A 19,445-nucleotide genomic window follows, 5' to 3' on the forward strand; every position below is an offset into this window, starting at 1 on the left:
CATTACTATCATTCATCATGAATTGGCGTGGTCCTCACCATACTAAGTTCATATGTTTCTATCGCCTCGATCGGCAAGTTCTCGAAACTTTCGTCATTCGTATCGACAGTCCGACCTAAACCTCAGTTTTATCTTTCGTATTCTAAACCCCGAAGTACTCGTGCGAAGAGTACTTTGTCCTCCGAAGCCTTATCGTCAGATGTCCACAGACCGTCACGAAATACCACTCGTCCAACAGGCCAAGTTCGAGCACAGAGGCTATGGACGAATACAGCCCACCTATCCCTATTCAGTGTATACACGAGGGTGGTATATGATTATGATTACAAAGATTTAGTATGTGTGTTTCCGCCCTATCTCCTGTTACTTGTTTGGTTGTGGACCTGGGGCAGAGTCGCACATCTGACCGTCTTACTAATCCTAACTATATACAACTTGTATACACGAGGTAATGATAGATGGACCAAGTACGAATCCTATCAAGAACACCAGGGCAAAGTTTCCAGGTCTACGAGTGGGTATTCTGCAAATCAGAGGAGCGCCCCCAGTAGTGCGGTAAGAAAGCTAATTTCGGGACGAAATTCCATCTAACGGGGGGATGATGTGGCAACCCGAAAAAATTTTGTTTTGAAAGCCCAGTCAGTCAACTCAACTGAGTGTCAGACTCATTGGTAATGAGTTCTAGCATGGTTAAAGGTCATTCTAAGGAGTTTTGAGCCTAGTACACTTAAGGAATGAGTGTTAGAATGTACCTGATAGAGACACTGTTCAACAAATCAAGCCTTACCCTCATAAAAAAGAGTTCACGGCCACAACACTTGAGTTTACGGCCGTAAACTCAAGGTGGGCCGTAAACTCCCCCTTAAGGACTCATTTCCTTCACTTGTCATTCATTATCTCATTTCCAACTCAAGAACACTCCATTTCTGTCTCAACTATCATCCCGATTTTCATCCTAGATCTTCAAAAGTTATAAGTGTTCTTCCTTGATTAGTTGATACATCTCTTAATCTAGCTTCATCCATTGATTTCATCCGTAGAAATCATCTTTTCTTAGATCTTCAAGAAACACCAAGAACACACACTAGTGTTCTTGGCCAAAATCAACCATTTCAAGCCTCTATATCGTAAGTACTCTTCCCTACACTTGATATCTAGTTAGGACTCATGCTTAGAGCCTTTAAAACATCAAAAACACAAGAACAAAAGGAGTTTACGGCCAAGCCATCTCCCATGGCCGTAAACCCCTTTAAGGGTGCCATTTTGGCCATAAACCCTCCTACATGCAAAGCTTGTGACCTAGAACCCTTCCTTGATGGAATTAGGACCTTAAACTACTCTCAAATGCATAATGACCATGAGTTTACGGCTGTAAACTCCTTTGGGCCGTAAACTCATCAAAAGCCTCCATTGAGTTGGTCTTTCTCATCCTTGTGTAAAGCAAAAGTCCCTCAAGATTCCCTAGCATTCAAACACACACTTATGCATGTTTGACCATGATTTAACGGCCGTAAACTCCCTTTGGCCGTAAACCCATGGTAGTAAACTCATGATACTACCATTCCACTCTCCTTTGATGAATCACATGTGATTCCAACACTTGGTCAAAGTGTTTCCTAGTCCCGGAAGGTGTTTCCTTTCATATAGTTGCTTATAAACACTATATTCATGCCAATATATGTCAATATATGTCATTTAGGACTTCTTGTGTCTCGGGACTTCATTCGTGGAACTTCTCATCCTTACACGCGTATTCGTTGAATCACCCACATCAGGTGAGTTCATACCCCGTAATGAATCTTTTAACTATTTTAAATGCTTTTAAGGGGGGAATACAATTTGAACACAATGATAATTGTGTAATTGTTTGTTATAAACATCTTTCAAAATATTGCTTATGTCTTTTATAAGTGATCAAAACATTTCAAAAACTCTTTTAAAGTTATGCTCTTTTATAGTTTTACAAAAACTCTGTTTTTAAAGTACAAGCATAACTTAGTAGATAAATGAGTCTTTTCAATAACAGTTCCAGTAAAACATTAGTAAACTATAATAGGTATAGTTTAGGAAGATACTATTCATTACTTCTAGTACAATGAAGCATACAAAGAGTCAGTTCATACATGAGTCAAAGCATACTATGATGAGAAACAAGCAGAACATACTACATACTAGACAGAGGGAACATACAATACTTCTAGTACATACAATACATATACAAGTATACTATAACATAAATGTGAGTCACTGTTTCGAGGCATGGCATCACCTGTCACGGCTCGATTTGTAGCCAGAATCTCCTAGAGGGAGAGCGTGAATTTGGGTATAAACATATACTGGATTGACTATCCTACACCTTGTTGTTCGCTACAGTGGGACTTGCAAGTCTACGGGTGCCAAATGTCATTTATTCCGACGTCTTTCATCGTCGTGTTATTAGTCGATAGTATGGTGCAATCATATCACATTATACCTTAAATAACAATTGATTTAAGGTAGAAAGTACAGCAGTAGTTACTTTAATACAACACTACAGTACTTTATTATTTCCCCATTTCATTCACATTGTGATCTTCTCACAATAAACAGTAATGTAAAAACTATATTTTTGGTTAATGATAGTCTCACTTGGGAAAATACACAACTCATGAAAGAAACAAACACACATAACATTAGATGCCTTGGTAGAAGGCTACGTTTAGTAAGAGAGGACCATAATGCTAACCTTATGATTCCTTAATGTATACATCAAAGGATATATATATCAATAGGATCCGACAGGTAATAGGATGTGTGCTCTCCGCTTCATTTCCTGTTCCTTGTTTGGTTGTGGGCTTGGAACAAATTCACCCAGTCTATTTTCTATTCGATTCTAGATATATATATATATATATATATATATATATATATATATATATATATGCTCAGTATACATTAAGTCATCATAAGGGTACCAAGTATGGGTCAAGTCATAGGACACAGAGTCAATGCACAGTTTTCTAGTACAAAACATACTTTCCAAATCAGAACTTTTGGTATACAAAACTTGAAACTTTCCAGTTAAGGGTTTAATCCATTTTATTAAACCAGTATAAACTTAAAGGACCTTAGGTGATTAACTCTATAATACATGAGTTTATACATCATGGTTATATATCATTAATACCCAATAGGTAGTTGGATGTGTGATTTCCGCCTTACTTCCTGTTCCTTGTTTGGTTGTGGGCTTAGGGCAGATTCACCCAATTAACTTTCTATCCGATATTAGATCATATATATCCAGTATAAACTAAGTGATTATAGAAGTAATCACTGTGGTCACCATTTTATTATAAGAAATAAGGGTTTTCTTAAAGAATCTTTTCATTAAATATAAAGGAACCATTACAATTAACTCCATGAGTAACAAGTGAATACACCAGGGTTATATACCACAGTGATCAAACAAACAATAGGATATGTGCTTTCCGTCTTAGGGTAGATGCGTACAATCGATTGTTTGTTTACTCTGAGTCTTATATAACTTGTATCCATTTAGTACTCATAGAAAGGTTTGTAAAGTCATTTTTACTTATCTTTCATTAAATTAGGAAATATAGGATTTTCTAGAGGAGCAGGCGAACTTTTCTAAACAGAACTTACAACTTACTACATCTTTCAACTACATTTTCAAATACATTTTCAACTACATTTTACAACAACATTTTACAACTTACTTACATCACTAAAATCTTATGAACTCACCAACTTAATTGATGTTCAACTCATTCAAATAACTTGTATTCTCAGGAGACTAATAGACAGGTACTCGTGCTGGGAATTCAAAAGATGGAGCATAATAGCTTCAAGTCTTGTTTTGTTATTTGCTTATGAATTCTATGTTTTGTGAACACATGCATTGTAAACACTTTCTTTCTAATGAAATGGTTGTTCATTACTTGCTTACTATAATGCATATCTTGTGATACTAAACATGACGTCCTCCACCCCCGAACGTTTCCGCCGTTCCGATTTTGGGGTGTGACAGCTCTCAAGATTTTTCGGCATTATCTGTATGGGGTCCAGTGTAGCATCTACACGGATCACACGAGCTTGAGATATCTCATGGATCAGCCGAATCTGAACATGAGACAGTGTAGGTGGCTTGATCTGGTCAAGGATTATGACTGCGAGATCCTTTACCACCGAGGGAAAGCGAATGTCATCACTGATGCTTTGAGCCGGAAGTCGGCTAGTTCCTCGGTTGGGAGTTTATGTATGATGAGGGGGGTCAACAAGTAGCATTGGAAACAGGAGAGGATTAGGGGTAAGATTGACAGGTTTTCCACCGACATTCGTGGATCTTTAACCCGCTGTGGTCGGGTTTGGGTACCAGATTTCGGTGGGATCAGACAGACTATGCTGGAGGAGGCACACATGTCCAGTTTTTCAATACCCCTGGGGCCACCAACATGTATCGGGATTTGCGATTCAGTTACTGGTGGTTGTTCCTGAAGAGGGAGATAGCTTCGTATGTTGAAAGGTGCTTGATCTGTCAGATGGTCAAGGCCGTTCACCAGAGGCCACATGGAAAATTTCAGCCTCTGAAGGTTCCCATGTAGAAATAGGAGCAGATCACCATGGATTTCATCACCAAGTTACCTCGGAAAGCTAAGGGGTTTGATGCGATTTAGGTGATAGTGGACCGTATGAACAAGAGTGCTCACTTACAAGCTATTCGAGAGAGTTCCTCGGCCGAGAAATTAGCCGATGTGTATGTGTGCGAAATCGTCCCCAGGCATGGTGTCCTGGTTTCTATTGTATCAGATCGGGACGTTCGGTTCACTTCGCGGTTTTGGCAGAGGTTCCACGAGGAACTGGGTATGAGGTTTCACTTTAGTACTGCTTATCATTCGTAGACTGGCGGTCAGAGTGAGCGGACCATCCAAATGCTCTAGGATATGTTGTGAGCCTGTGTGATCGATTTCGGTGGGAGTTGGGACTCCTATCTTCCCCTAGCTGAGTTTTCATACAACAACAGCTATCACTCCAGTATTGGTGCAACGCCATTTAAGATTCTCTATGGGCGTAAGTACCGTACCCCAATTTGTTGGGGAGATATTGATCAGAGAGTTATAAGAAGGACTGAGGTAGTCCTTCAGACGACAAAGCTTATTCAGCAGATCAGACAGAGGTTGCAGACGGCTCAGAATCGGCAGAAGAATTATGCCGACAAGCGCCGATCGGAGTTGGAGTTCCAGATCGGTGATATGGTATTACTGAAGGTATCAACCTGGAAGGGTGTAATACGCTTCAGGATGAGGGGAAAGCTGGGGCCCCAGTCTATTGGGCTGTTTCGAGTGATTGCCAGGGTTGGCAGGGTAGCTTATTGGTTGGATTTTCATGAGGAGCTCAGTTAGATTCACAACACCTTCCATGTTTCTCAGCTTCGGAAGTGTGTAGCTTATGGTTCAGCATTTGTTCCTTTGTATGATATTTAGGTTAATGATCGCCTGAATTATGTTAAGAGACTAGTAAAGATCTTGGATATGAAGACGAAGGCCTTGAACAACAAGGTGGTGTCATTCGTCAAGATCTAGTGGCAGCATCAGAAGGGTTCCGAATGGACTTGGGAGCCCAAGGCAGAGATGTGAGAGCACTACCCTGAGTTATTTGCGACAGTGAACTTCGAGGACAAAGTCTAATTCAAGTGGGGGAGATTTGTAACACCTCAATTTCTAGGTATTTACATTTTGACCCTTGGTATGAGAATTGTTTGCAAATTGGTCACAAATGGCATTTTAATGAAAATCCAGATTTGATCACGTACGTTGGGCGTACGCTTGGTACGTTAGGCATACGTGGCAGAGACTCAATCCTTAATTTTTAGGTTTTGGGCCCTATTTAAACATCCTTAACTCATTGATACCCTCTCATTCATCGGCCTCCATCCCCATCTTCGACCTTAGCTAACCCTATTCTCTTGTGTGATCATTTTTGACCTTGAGTGTGTATTTTGGTGATCTTGAAGGTGGAAGAAGGAAGAGGAATCACCTTGGGAGCTCAAATACAACCTTGATCCAAAACCACATCATCATTTTGCACCACTTGGAGGTAAAAATCTTTGATGTTAATGAAGCTTTTGCTTAGATCTTGTTAGCCATGAATTTGTGTTCATTTTGGTCCCATAAGCTTGGTGTTTATGAGTATGGTTTACTCTAAATCATATGAATTGTCCTTTCAAACGTTTTGAAGTGTTTAGAGTCATAGAAATGTAATCTTGGTCCTTAGTTTTCTTCCATGCATGGGTATGATGTCTTGATGAGTTAAGAAGTTAGGGTTGTAGGTATTGGGTACTTAATAGCCATGCAAGATCATAAAGTTGGAAACTTTATGATTAAAAATGTCATTGGGGACTAGATCTGGATTTTATATGAAAGGGCTTAAGGGATTAAGCTCTTGTTAGAGAGGGAAGCCGGCAGACGCGTACGCTGGGCGTACCTGATGGTATGTTGCACGTACATGGTCAACAGCCTGTAACCTGGTCAAGACGCTTAGTACACTGTGCGTAGAAGCTGAGTACGTTGGGTGTACTCAGCTAAGTTGACTCGGTTGACGCCTTTGACTTTTGACTTTGACCAGGAATTTGATCAAGTTTGACCTAAGGGTATTTTGGGTATTTTGAGTTGTATTTGAGACTGGTCACTATTTGGAGCAGTCATCTGTTAAGCTATCTTTTTAAATTGAGACGTAAGTTTTCCTTGCTGTACTTGTGGGTCGAAGGCACTGATGCCAGCCCACTAGGTTATGTATCCTAGTTTATAGGATGTTGTTATGTTGTAGTGATCTGTTAGATCTGTATCCTGGCATATAGTATGTTGTTATGTTGTAGTGATCGGTTAGATCTGTATGCTGGCATATAGGATGTTATTATGCTGTAGTAATCTGTTAGATCTGTTTTCTGGTATATAGGATGATGATATGCGGTAGTGATCTGTAGATATGCCTGTTTCCTATTGACTGTTTATATGTTTATCTGTTGCATATGTCGACATATTACGATTTTAGCTTGAGGCGTTACTGCTATGTGCGTGAGCCAACAGACAGAGGGTAATCTAACCCGATGGTTGTGGACCCGAGGGTATACCAGTCTGATGACTAATTGGACACATTGTATAGTGGCATTCTAGTTCAATGACTGATTGGGTCGGGGGTAATCTAGTCTGATAGTTGTAGGCCCGAAGGTATTCCAGCCCGATGACTGATTGGACCTAGCATGCATGATTGTATATGTTATATATGTTTTGTGTGGTACTTTGGGGGAACTAACTAAGTGTTGTCTTCCAGTTTCAATTTATTGTTTTAGGTACTTCAGACAATCATGAGAAAGCAAAGGCATGATCGTGCACATCCTTTTTGTTTTAGGATTTTGGATTTTGGGATACTCTGATTGTGACTATTATTCCTGGAAACAATGTTTTGTAAACAAATTTGGTCGTTGGATTGTTTTTGCAAAAATGGAAATTTTACTCTGATTTTTAGGACGGTACACATGAGACCTAATCAATATCTAACTTAATTTTAACTAAGTATCCTTTAAAAGTCTTATTCTTAATCTAAGGCGAGACTTTTATTTAAAGGCAACCGATTTCCAATATGATTTCTAATTCAATAGTATTATCTTAATTATACAAATAGCATATAACATAGATAATACAGACAAGCATTTTTGTCTCATATAAATAATACTTCTATTTTAGATTATGATCTTGATAGTAACTACGTACTCACCTGACTAAGTGTCTGGTGATTAGTAAATCGGGCATAGCTTCGCCTTACACTTCTTCCAAAAGACCTAGGTGTATATAACTCTAAGTCTTAATCTAATATCATATTTCATGGAACTATTATCCTAAGGGTTTATATTTCTTAATAATTCCAAAGTTTATTTCAAGATCTAAATAAGGAATAACCAGGTAGGATCATATCGGAGGTAGGGTTTGTTTTGTATACAGAGTATATTGTTTGGAAATCCCATTTTAAACAACTCATTAAATATAGCCTAGACATTACACCTATAAGTAGATCGAGCAATATAACGACTTCAAATCATCGATAAATCTTACTTATTAGTTCCTAGTAACGACTTATAACTATGATTATAAATTACACGGAAGCAGAGTAAGTGTAGCTCACTTACAAAGTACTATAGATGAGAACATGGAACTAGTCGGTCAAAATACTGACTCGATATCTCCTACTCAAAGGCTACTACTCCGATGAGTAGTCAGGGGCGTCGCAGGGCTTCGTCGTAGGCTAGAAATGTAAGAAAATTGGATAAAGGGTGAAAGAATAGAGAGAGAGAGAGAGAGTTTTAAGGGGTGGGGAAAATGGACTGCACACTGATTGCTATTTATACGGTGAAGAATACTCATGCGCGCTGCACCATAGAGACGCGTGTCGTGCATTTTGAACACATCGACCCTCTCGTTTGCTGACAAGTGTCACTTGTCGGCTGGATCAACGTGGCCCTTCTAGAAGCACGCGTGCCGCGCATGCGAGCGTAAAAATTTTCAGATTTTCAAAATTGCGTAACTACTTCATACGAACTCCGTTTCTGACGTTCTTTATATCTATGGAAATTTCTCGATGAGATCTACAACTTTTGTTTAGACTCTGTCGGCTAATTTTGACTGTATATTTTTCACACAGGCTTAGACTGTTAACCCCAGTATAAAAGCATAACTCTCTCATCCGGTGTCCGTTTTCGACAAACTTAATATCGTTGGATTCCTATCAACGAGATCTTCGACTCTCACTTAGATTATTTTGTCTAAAAGTTGACCGATGTAAAATTCAATTTTTGAGTTGAATACTGTTATGTTGAAACTTAGAAAAATCATAACTTCCTCTCACGAAGTTACATTTAGACGCTCTCTATATACACGCTCTCGGTTTAATGACTACTACGACTTTCATTTAGATTACTTATGCTAAAAAGTAATTTATCAAAAATTTACTATTTACAAAACACGGAGGCGTACCGATTTAATCGCGAAACTTCGAAGAAGCATAACTTCTTCATATGAAGTCGGATTTGAACGCTCCTTATATCTTCAGAATCCTTATAGTGTATACTACAACTAGGTTAAGATTATTTTTCCTAAGTAATCTTTTATCTTCGACACGTATTTTAATTTTATTTATTTTATTACTAATACTTATATAATTTTCAAAAAACCATCATATAAAACACATAAGCACATAAATATATGAATAATCTTTTATTATATAAGGATTAAAATAGTTGACCAAAGTGATTACAGACTATGAACTAATCTAGCAAGAAATGAGGGTGTCATAGTTATCTCCCCCTTAGGATGATACCGTCCCCAGAATCATGCAGCATCAAACAGATAAGGATATCGACTTTTCATTTCGCTTTCTGTTTCCCAGGTGAGGTTCGGCTGTTTCCTATGTTTCCATTGCACTAACAGCAAGTCAATCATCTTGTTTCGTAATTTCTTCTTCTTACAATCAAAGATTGCTTCAGGCTCTTCAACCAACCTTCTATCTTCATCAATCCTTAACTCTGAAAGTGAGAGCATATCAACTTCTTCTCCCAAGTACTTCCTTAAATAACAAACGTGAAAGGTATTATGGATACCTTGCATTTCATCGGGCAATTCAAGCTTGTAGGCTTGATTCCCTATCCTTTGAAGTACTTTGAATGGTCCTATGAAACGAGGACTGAACTTTCCATGCTTTCCGAATCAAATAAGTGCATTCCATAAAAAGACTTTAAGTAACACTTGATCACTGACATCAAATGTTATTAGTCGTCGCTGTTGGATTAGTGTCTAACTCCATAACTATATTTGGTATGTACTTGACCCTACTCGGCATGGTCCATTTGGGTTGCATGGGATCATGCATTTGGATAGACTAAAATGAAAGAAATAACACTTAAGGTTTGGTAATATATTATAAGTTCTAATATATTAATAAGATTATTTAATTAGTATTGATCAAGAATTAATTTGGAATTAATTTAGTGATCAAAAGGAGACTAATTAAATATATGGGTTGATTGTGTAAATCATTCATGCTTATATAGTGGGCTAATGCTCCATGGATTATCAAGTTGGGCTAAAACCCATAGGATGCTCCATGGATACTCCATGGTGTTTTTGTACCCATGGATTATGGAAATGAAAGGCCATGACAATTAGGGTTTACATGGTGTAACCCTAATTGTGACAAACTATATAAGCATCTTATTCTTGTCAAAATCGGCCACCATGAGAGAATTATGTGTGTATGGTGAGGGCTAGCCGATTTCATGAAGTGGTTCATTTCTCTCTAAGTTATTCCAAGTGTATTTGATGTTGTGTGAACCATTTGAGGTGTCACACTTGGGGCACTCGGCTCTTAAGCATCAAGGAATCAAGCTACATAAAAAGGTATGTCTTCAAACATGTTTTATTACCCAAGTATCAAAGATTGTATGCTAGATAGGGTAATACCTTGGAATATTCATATTTGCATGTATAATAGAGAAAACATAGATCCAAGGTATTTAGGGTTGCATGTACACTTAGGAGTGTTAGAATGCTCAAAACCCAATAGTGGTATCAGAGCCTAGGCTTGTTGTCTTGTTATACTTGCAAGAATGAGTGAAAAATCGAAGTTTGGTGCTGTCTGCACAGCAGACTCAGCGATTCCATGAAGGGACTCGACGAGTGCAAGGCTAAACTCATCCAACTCGCCGAGTTGGTTCATGCACTCGACGAGTTGGACCCCCTGACAGCATATCTTCGAGTTTTTGGCTGGAAATGGACTAGGAACATTACCATAAGTTCTTTTTGAACCTATAAACCTGTTTTTGATGTGGTAATGTTCATGCTAATCCAATTTCAAAGATAATTATCAATAGATTCATGTTTTGTATTAGTTTAATGATTAGGCTAATTACATGAAAAAAAAAGTTTGAATGGATTATCTTGTTCTTATGAGTTGCTTAGATTAATAGAAATGTTATGTGAAATTGTTGTTTTCAATCCAAATTAATCTAAGAGTTGATTCTAAAATGTGTTTTTGTAACTTGTCCTCAAGTTAGATGAAAAGTCACATTTAAGATTCATAAAACTCATAAATATTTCCATAGGTTATGAATATAGAAAAGTCACATTCTTTAATGGTTTAAAGTTTTCCATAACTTGTCCTCATGTTATGGAACTTGAAGAGTTTTTTGAATTAAAACTACTTTAAACACATAAGTTATGGAATTGAAAAGTTTTTGAATAGTTCAAAACTTGCCCTCAAGTTTTGGAATTTGAAAAGTTTTCTTTCACGAATACTTTAATTCCAAATTAAGCCGTTAGGATTTTAAAAGTTAAAAAATTCAACCCTTATACTTTATAATAATATAAGTTAATAATATATATGTGTATAAGAGCAAAGTCAGTCTTACCGTTAGTAGGCCGCATTCACGAAGCCGGTCTATAAGGGGGGTATAAGGTTACTGCCTATAAAATGGCAGTTTAATGGGTGTCCACTCTCACCCACCGCTTCCTTGACTGATGGAGGGTCGTTAGCCGAACGGGTAGGACAAGGACTATAATTCTCCCTTCAATAAAAGTATTAATGATAAATACTAAGTAACTAAACCTTTTATAAATTCCCAATCTTAGTTACTTAGGAAAATGTGAATAAGGTGCTAACCCATGAAATTACACTTTGTACTTTGCTTAAGTCGGTTAGTGGAGCGCGTGTGGTTAACCGGCACACTAGCTTGACTTAACAAGGTAGGCAAAGGGTAACTTAATGTTTATCGTAGTTTCGGTGGAGCGTGTGTGGTTAACTGGCACATCGATTAAGGCGTAAATATTAAGGGTACCAAGTATATTTGCATGGTTACTTCACACCTTGTTTTGTGATCCTCGGCATCCCAGTCACAAAACCTGAAGGGCACACTCGAGATTTAAACATGCCATTGAAAAGTTCAATGAATCTCAAAAGATCTAGGAGTTTCAAATCCAATTAAAACCTAATAAATTATTTCGTTTTTCATGGTGGAAATTGTTGAATCGTTATTCACCTACCTTCAAATATTCTATAGCTTGGATTACGGCATCCCTCTTCCAAGTTATAAAATATTGTGTTGGATCCGAGCCTTAATATTTCATATTGGGTGTTATATTAAGGACCTTGAATCAACTTTCTTGAATATCTCCCAAAATATGTCTAGTTCAGAAATCTGTGATCTTCCCAAATCTCTTGGAACTTTACTTCCTCCACCTCCTCCAATTATTGTCCCTAACCCACAAGCTCAAGGTCACTCACACCCTATTGGCAAGCAAAGTCTATGTGTGCTCACATCTTGGAGATGAAGTCACATATTGACAAGCCGGGAGAGTTGGGTGTCAAAGTCTTAAGAAAGTTGGATGTTCAATCACTTTCTAAGTCACATAGTAAGTTCTTTATGGACTACTATGTAAAGGACTATTACATGACCCTTAATGATCTTATCTATTTGCTTTGTGCTGCTTAATCAGCAATGATTTGGAGCACTGGCAGAGCAAATCTGATTAGTAGATCAACTTCCCAAACCTTCAATGGACATTAACAATGGTAACATTGGATACCTAGTAAAAGCTTTCTCTTCCCAATGGAAAGGGATCGGACATAGTCAACTCGGTTGACCAAATGGTAAAGAGAATGGCTAAGTCTGAGAGAGTCCTACCAAAGGGTCCATATGTGTCTATTGCCAAAGGAAGGGGCATTGATTACGAAGCTGCCTATTTATCTGAAAGATCATAAGTTTGATCAAGTCAATAAGTTTGACCCAACTTCAGGTAAAGTCCACTATCTAACTCTGTTAAGTTTCTATTCTGAGATTCTTGTTAAGTGATGTGACTGGGTCACATGTTGATGTTTTAAGAATCAAAGTAAAGTGAAGAAACTTAAAAGGAAGTGTGTGCTGATTCTGATCACAAAGATGGATCTCGATTGCATGATTCAGTGATCAGAATTTTAAGCTGTTACTTAGGAGTTATGATATACTGCTTAGGAATAGATAACAACAAGTCTTTCATATGCTTTTGCACTGTAAGGATAAGTTTTTCCGCAATGTTTTAAAATTAAAAGGAAATTTTTTGATTTTATTTATTCTAAGTATCCTTACAATGGCATTTATGAAAAAATTGTTGCTTATATGATTCCATTGATAGAAATAATGGAAAATGGATTTGTTTCTTTCATCTGTGGTAGTGTCTAAATTTACCAAATAAGGAAAGATTCTCATCACCCAAGGTTTCAGTTGGATAGAGACTTGGAAATCATGCAAGTTGTATAGTATGATGAATGAGAATTTTCATCTTTGGAAAATTAAGACTAATTCCTTGTTCACATGTATATGTGAGTCAAGTGAAGGACTAAGGGATCAAGTACACATTCTGGTGCACTGATCAAGTCAACCACAAAAGATCGGTAAGACTATTTGTCATGATTTACTAAAGTTTAGTAAATATGGTTATACTTACAAGTTTAAGTATAATTATGTAGCATTGGAAAAGTTTCGATGTATGGCAGAACGAATGAGCAGAATCAAGTTAGGCAGAAAGATAAAAGTTTCTCAAATCTGAAAAGATGGGAGAGTACTTTAGTATCAGGTTTTGTGATCATCTTAATGATTTAGAAATCATATCACAATTAGTCCTCCAAGGAAATCTTAGTGCATTCTTATGGCTAAGAAGAGGAGTCATGAATTGTTGAAATGGTTAAATCAAGAAGATGAGTCATACTTCGTTCCAAAACAAGTCTTAGAGTCATACTCCAAGACTATAAGTTGGGTGACATATCTTAAAGAAAGATTTAAAACGCTTGTCAAATGTAAGAGTAAAAGTGACCTACTCTTGTACATTTGAAATTGGTAAGTTGTGATGTTTTGGATAAAACAAAGACCAACTAAGGCCAATTGTGTGAAGTGTTTGTCTTGATAAAGAATCCGCACTATCTCTTGAATATTTGGCAAGATAGTTTTATATGTCAAGAGGACAGTGGGAGTCTAAAAGATTCTAAAAGTATTTCAAGATCTAATCAAGAATAAAACCTATAGTTTCTCACTAGCTCATGATTTGAGGTTTATAACCTATCGTGTTGACATATTTCTATTCCTATGCCCATTCCAGTTGAAGTTGGCTTTGCATATGAGTTCTGAGAGTTCTCAATAGGTTGCATAACAACTTGGAAGCAATGGCAAGCCCTTGTGCTGCCAGGTGGCAAGAAGTTAAGACTGCACAAGTTCGGTCCATATGAGTTTGGATTTGTCACTAACCTTGTCTTGTGATTATGGTTTTGACAAATTCACATGGATAGGAACACATACACCATAAAATCTAAGTGTCATAAGGTTACTCTCCGATTCATGAAAATGATGGTGAGGAAACGCTTTCACTAAGCAGATTTTAAGGAGATAGCAATTATGATATTTGCATTCTCAAAGTCGTTAGTGGAGCGTGTGTGGTTAACCGGCACACTAACATGGACTTGTGAGGAATGGTAAAGGTCTAAACAATTAAGACTATGATTATGGAATCCCTTTTCATAGTTCTAAAAATTGTTTAGACACACATGTGAGCTATCTAAGGGAAGGTGTGTGATTTTGATAAAGTTTTATCAAAGCATCTCCTATCAAAAGTTTGAACTTTGGTAAAAGAAATCAATAAAGTATTGATCTCTAGAAGTTCAGCTGATTTCTGAGTACATGTCAAAGCTAGTAGGAGCATAAGTGTTATGCTAATAATTTCCATGTTAGTGGGAGCATGATAATTATGATAAGTGTTGCAAGTTAGCAATGTTAATTATAGAAAAACAAAAGTTTCAATTTGGAAAAAGTTGTTTTGCTATAATTAAGGGAGAGGAAATTGTACTTCATTTCAATTCTAAAAGCTTAGATTGAGGTTTTAATCATCTTTAGTCGAGGATATATATATGGATTTTGTGTTGGAATGGCTCAACATAAGGAAATTATATATATGATTCCATTATTTGCGTTCTAAAGATCGATTATGGTTACGACATCCCTTTTCATAATCTGAATTATGAGAACTTGGCAAATAGAAATATTATAGCAAAAGGACTGGTCTAGTATCATGTCTTTATGTGAGACATCATGAATCGTGTCCCATATGTTTCGGATATAGGATCGATTGCATGTGCTATAATATTCATCCTTTCTAAATTTTCCAAATGCTCAGGGCATTAAGAGGGGAAAAGTCTAGAATTGGATATGACTAAACTGATTAAGCAATTGTCGAGGACAATCTAAGGTTTACCAAAGATTGGTTGCTCAGGGACAGTTGGAAGTATAATGTTAATTTTGGAAGGACCATTTTTACATATTCTGAAAAGAGGCAACTCTTGTTCAGAAGTGATAGTCAAAATAAGGATATGGAAATATTCCCATAGGTGGCAGTTGTTCATTAAATCTATGTAAGATTAGGAAACTTAATGCAAGAAGGATGTTCAAAGCGATGTACTTTGAATTTGAGACTTCGGTTCCATGGAATGTCCATTGGAATACTCTGTAATGTCTGTTGACAAGTCTTTATGACTTTGTGCATAATCATTACAAGAGGATCAATACATAAAAGTCTAGAATCTAACAAGATTTAGGTAAATGGCAGGAATTTGGAATTCTTGTGTTTGCAATAAGGATTTGGGATTGTGAAATGAGAATCATTGGAATTATGTTCAATCGATCTAGTTCACAAAGTAAAGATCATAGACAAACATAGAGTGCTTACTTGGTGTATCGCAAAGCAATTGTTTAGAAAAACATAGTGTGCATGCTTGGAGTATGGGATAACTAGTGTTTTTAATTCAAGTATAAAGTAGATAAAACCGAAACAATGAATAATGAGTAATCAGTATGGTGATAAATAAAAAGTGTTCTATTTATATTCATAGGTTGTGATACCATACTAGATTCAATTATTCTTGTGTTTCATTTTTGCATGTTTTGACTTCCAGAATAAACTAGGTCATTCTTCCCGAATGACTAAGTTATTCAAACCATCCACAGTCGGTCATATGTTGGAAGTAGATATGAATCAAGACTGTCATGAGTTGGCTTGTAGATGTCTAAGATGTTGGACATAGCAAAAAGGTGCTACAACACTCATGAGTGCTCATAAGTTCTGAGTATTGGATTCAACCCGTGCTCATTTGAATCACTTCATGGATTTTATCACGAGTGATCATGAGACGATAATATCTTATATTCTTCAAACCTAGAGATATGAGTTGTTACTATGAGTTGGTTGTACATTTATTGCACGAAAAACACATTGGTAACTCGATGTTATAAAACGTGCTTTTGTGTATGATTCAACAAGTAGTAGAACAAGCCATATGAGTCGAAGTTTATCCATTCCTTTTACCTTCGGGATAAAAGCGATATCTGTGGTCCCCTCGATGATTTAGTGATGACAAATGTAAGTGCTCGGCCGAGCCTGGACTGATTTGATTTGTTCAATTAGTCAGTCGTCATAAATAGGAAATCGAGAAACAACAAATGGACAGAGAGAATGATTTATAATCCATGTCTCAGTCCATATGATATCTAGAATGGAGGAATATATGATCTCTTATCTAATGGACAAGTCATTGACGAGATCAGAGTTCAGTTATAACGTCAGAGTTCGACAGCGGCTTAAAGAGCTACAATTGCCAGTCGGTTCTTGAAGTCATACTCAATAATAGTTTTAGACTTATACAAGTGGGAGACTGTTGGATTAGTGTCTAAGTCCATAACTATATTTGGTATGTACTTGACCCGACTCGGCATGGTCCATTTGGGTTGCATGGCATCATGCATTTGGATAGACTAAAATGAGAGAAATAACACTTAAGGTTTGGTAATATATTATAAGTTCTAATATATTAATAAGATTATTTAATTAGTATTGATCAAGAATTAATTTGGAATTAATTCAGTGATCAAAAGGAGACTAATTAAATATATGGGTTGATTGTGTAAATCATCCATACTTATATAGTGGGCTAATGCTCCATGGATTATCAAGTTGGGCTAAAACCCATAGGATGCTCCATGGATACTCCATGGTGTTTTTGTACCCATGGATCATGGAAATGAAAGGCCATGACAATTAGGGTTTACATGGTGTAACCCTAATTGTGACGAACTATATAAGCATCTTATTCTTTTCAAAATCGGCCACCATGAGAGAACTATGTGTGTATGGTGAGGGCTAGCCGATTTCATGAAGTGGTTCATTTCTCTCTAAGTTATTCCAAGTGTATTTTATGTTGTGTGAACCATTTGAGGTGTCACACTTGGGGCACTCGGCTCTTAAGCATCAAGGAATCAAGCTACACAAAAAGGTATGTCTTCAAACTTGTTTTATTACCCAAGTATCAAAGATTGTATGCTAGATAGGGTAATACCTTGGAATATTCATATTTGCATGTATAATAGAGAAAACATAGATCCAAGGTATTTAGGGTTGCATGTACACTTAGGAGTGTTAGAATTGTCAAAACCCAACAGTCGCTTCTTATCTGCGTAGCTTTTCTGACGACTTTGAGCAGCTAGCATCCTTTCTCTAATGACTCTTAGAATCTCAGTGGTCTGATGTGCTAACTCGGGACTTGTGAAGTTTTTCTCTCCCTCTTCCAACCAATACAATGGCATACGACACTTCCTTCCGTACAATGATTTGTAAGGAGGCATCTTGATGCTTAAGTAAAGGATACCTATTTTTAATATATCATGGGTAAATGACACCTATTTTTTATCATAGCTTTGTTTTGCTCTCTGTAGTCAATGCACATTCTCATTGTACCATCCTTCTTCTTTATGAACAGTACGAAAGCTCCCCATGGTGATGAACTAGGTCTTATAAAACCTTTGTACAACAACTCTTGGAGTGTGTGTTATTAACTCCTTCATTTCTGTAGGTGCTAAATGATACGGTGCTTTCGTAATTGGCGTCGTGCCTGGAAATAAGTCGATCCTGAATTCTATTTGCCTCTCTGGTGGTAATCCTGGTAATTCATCTGGAAATACCTCCAGAAAATCTCGCACCACAGGTATATCAGTCATTTCCTTCTTCTCCTTCTTTGTATCTATTATGTATGCTAAAAATGTCGTGCATCCCTTGACTATGCATTTTCTGGCTTTCATCATTGTGATGATTCCATACTTTACTCTACTCTTATCACCATAAACCATGAAGGGCTCTCTCTCGTGGGGATTAATACACACCATCTTCCTTCCACATAAAATGTATGCGAGGTTTTCTCCCAACCAATCCATGCCGAGAATTATGTCGAACTCACTCAACTCAAAAGGAAAAAGCTCCCGACGAAATTTGAATTCCTTTCAAGTCGATAGTTACGGCCTCTAACCTATTGCTAACTGTTGAATCATAAAAGTGACCCTCTTGAACTTCAGCTACCGCAGCCGTCAAGCACCCGCAGTCAAGCTCCTTCATCAGCAACCACATCAGGAGTCTCTTCCTACCGCAGTCACTTTACTAAATTACTTTACTTGTCGTTTATTGTAACACTCTCTATTGTCCAGTATGCCTTGCATGGCTACTGATAGAAATGTAATCTAGTGTACTTCGTGAGTCTCTATAAATAGAGCTCGTTCTCTTGTACTCAAAAAAACGCATCTATCTATTATGAATACACATCTCTGAAGTTATCTTTTCTATCTCTTTATCTACGCATCCCTTCTTACTCTCAAATCTTACTAGAATACAACTGATTATAACCTCTCTTCGGAGCAAGTCTTCTATGACTTTATCACTAAGCTTGATCTTCCTTATTAACTCGGTTTGAATGCATTCCTTGTTATGAATCAGCTTAAGTGTATACTTGATATAACAATTGTTGTCATTTCTATTTCTTTACTTTTCCGCAACTAACTCTCTAACTATTTTATTGTTGAGCTTTTAGATCCTTTGAGATTAACTATTCTGCAATCTACTTGTTCTAACGTTTGTTCAAATGTGTCTCTAAGTTTTTCTCTCAACAATTGGTATCAGAGCCATAGTGGTTGTTTTTTTTTTAAACGGAACTCTGTTTTTCAAAAGGCCTTCTATACCACTAAAGCTCATTTCTTTAAAAAAAAATTCAAATGACACAATCGTTATCTCTGAACGTTTCCAACAGTGTTGGTGGCTCTAATCGAGCCCCAATATTGGTAGCAAATGAATATCATCACTGGTCACAAAGAATGGAAAGATACTTAAGGAGACTTGGTAGAGATGTATGGCGATCCGTAGAAGAAGGACCACATGTCCCAGTCCTTACACCAGTCCAAACCGACGGCGCTACAACCAAACTAGGAGGAGGTCAACCAGTCATGAACCGTCCCACCAAGGATGATCTCGATAAAATGGAAAATGATGTTGTTGCTTTTTATGAAATCT

The sequence above is a fragment of the Lactuca virosa genome, chromosome 8 (genome assembly GCF_052849685.1).
Source record: "Lactuca virosa cultivar CGN04683 chromosome 8, Lactuca_virosa_CGN04683_v6, whole genome shotgun sequence".
In the NCBI taxonomy this organism is placed as follows: Eukaryota; Viridiplantae; Streptophyta; class Magnoliopsida; order Asterales; family Asteraceae; genus Lactuca; species Lactuca virosa.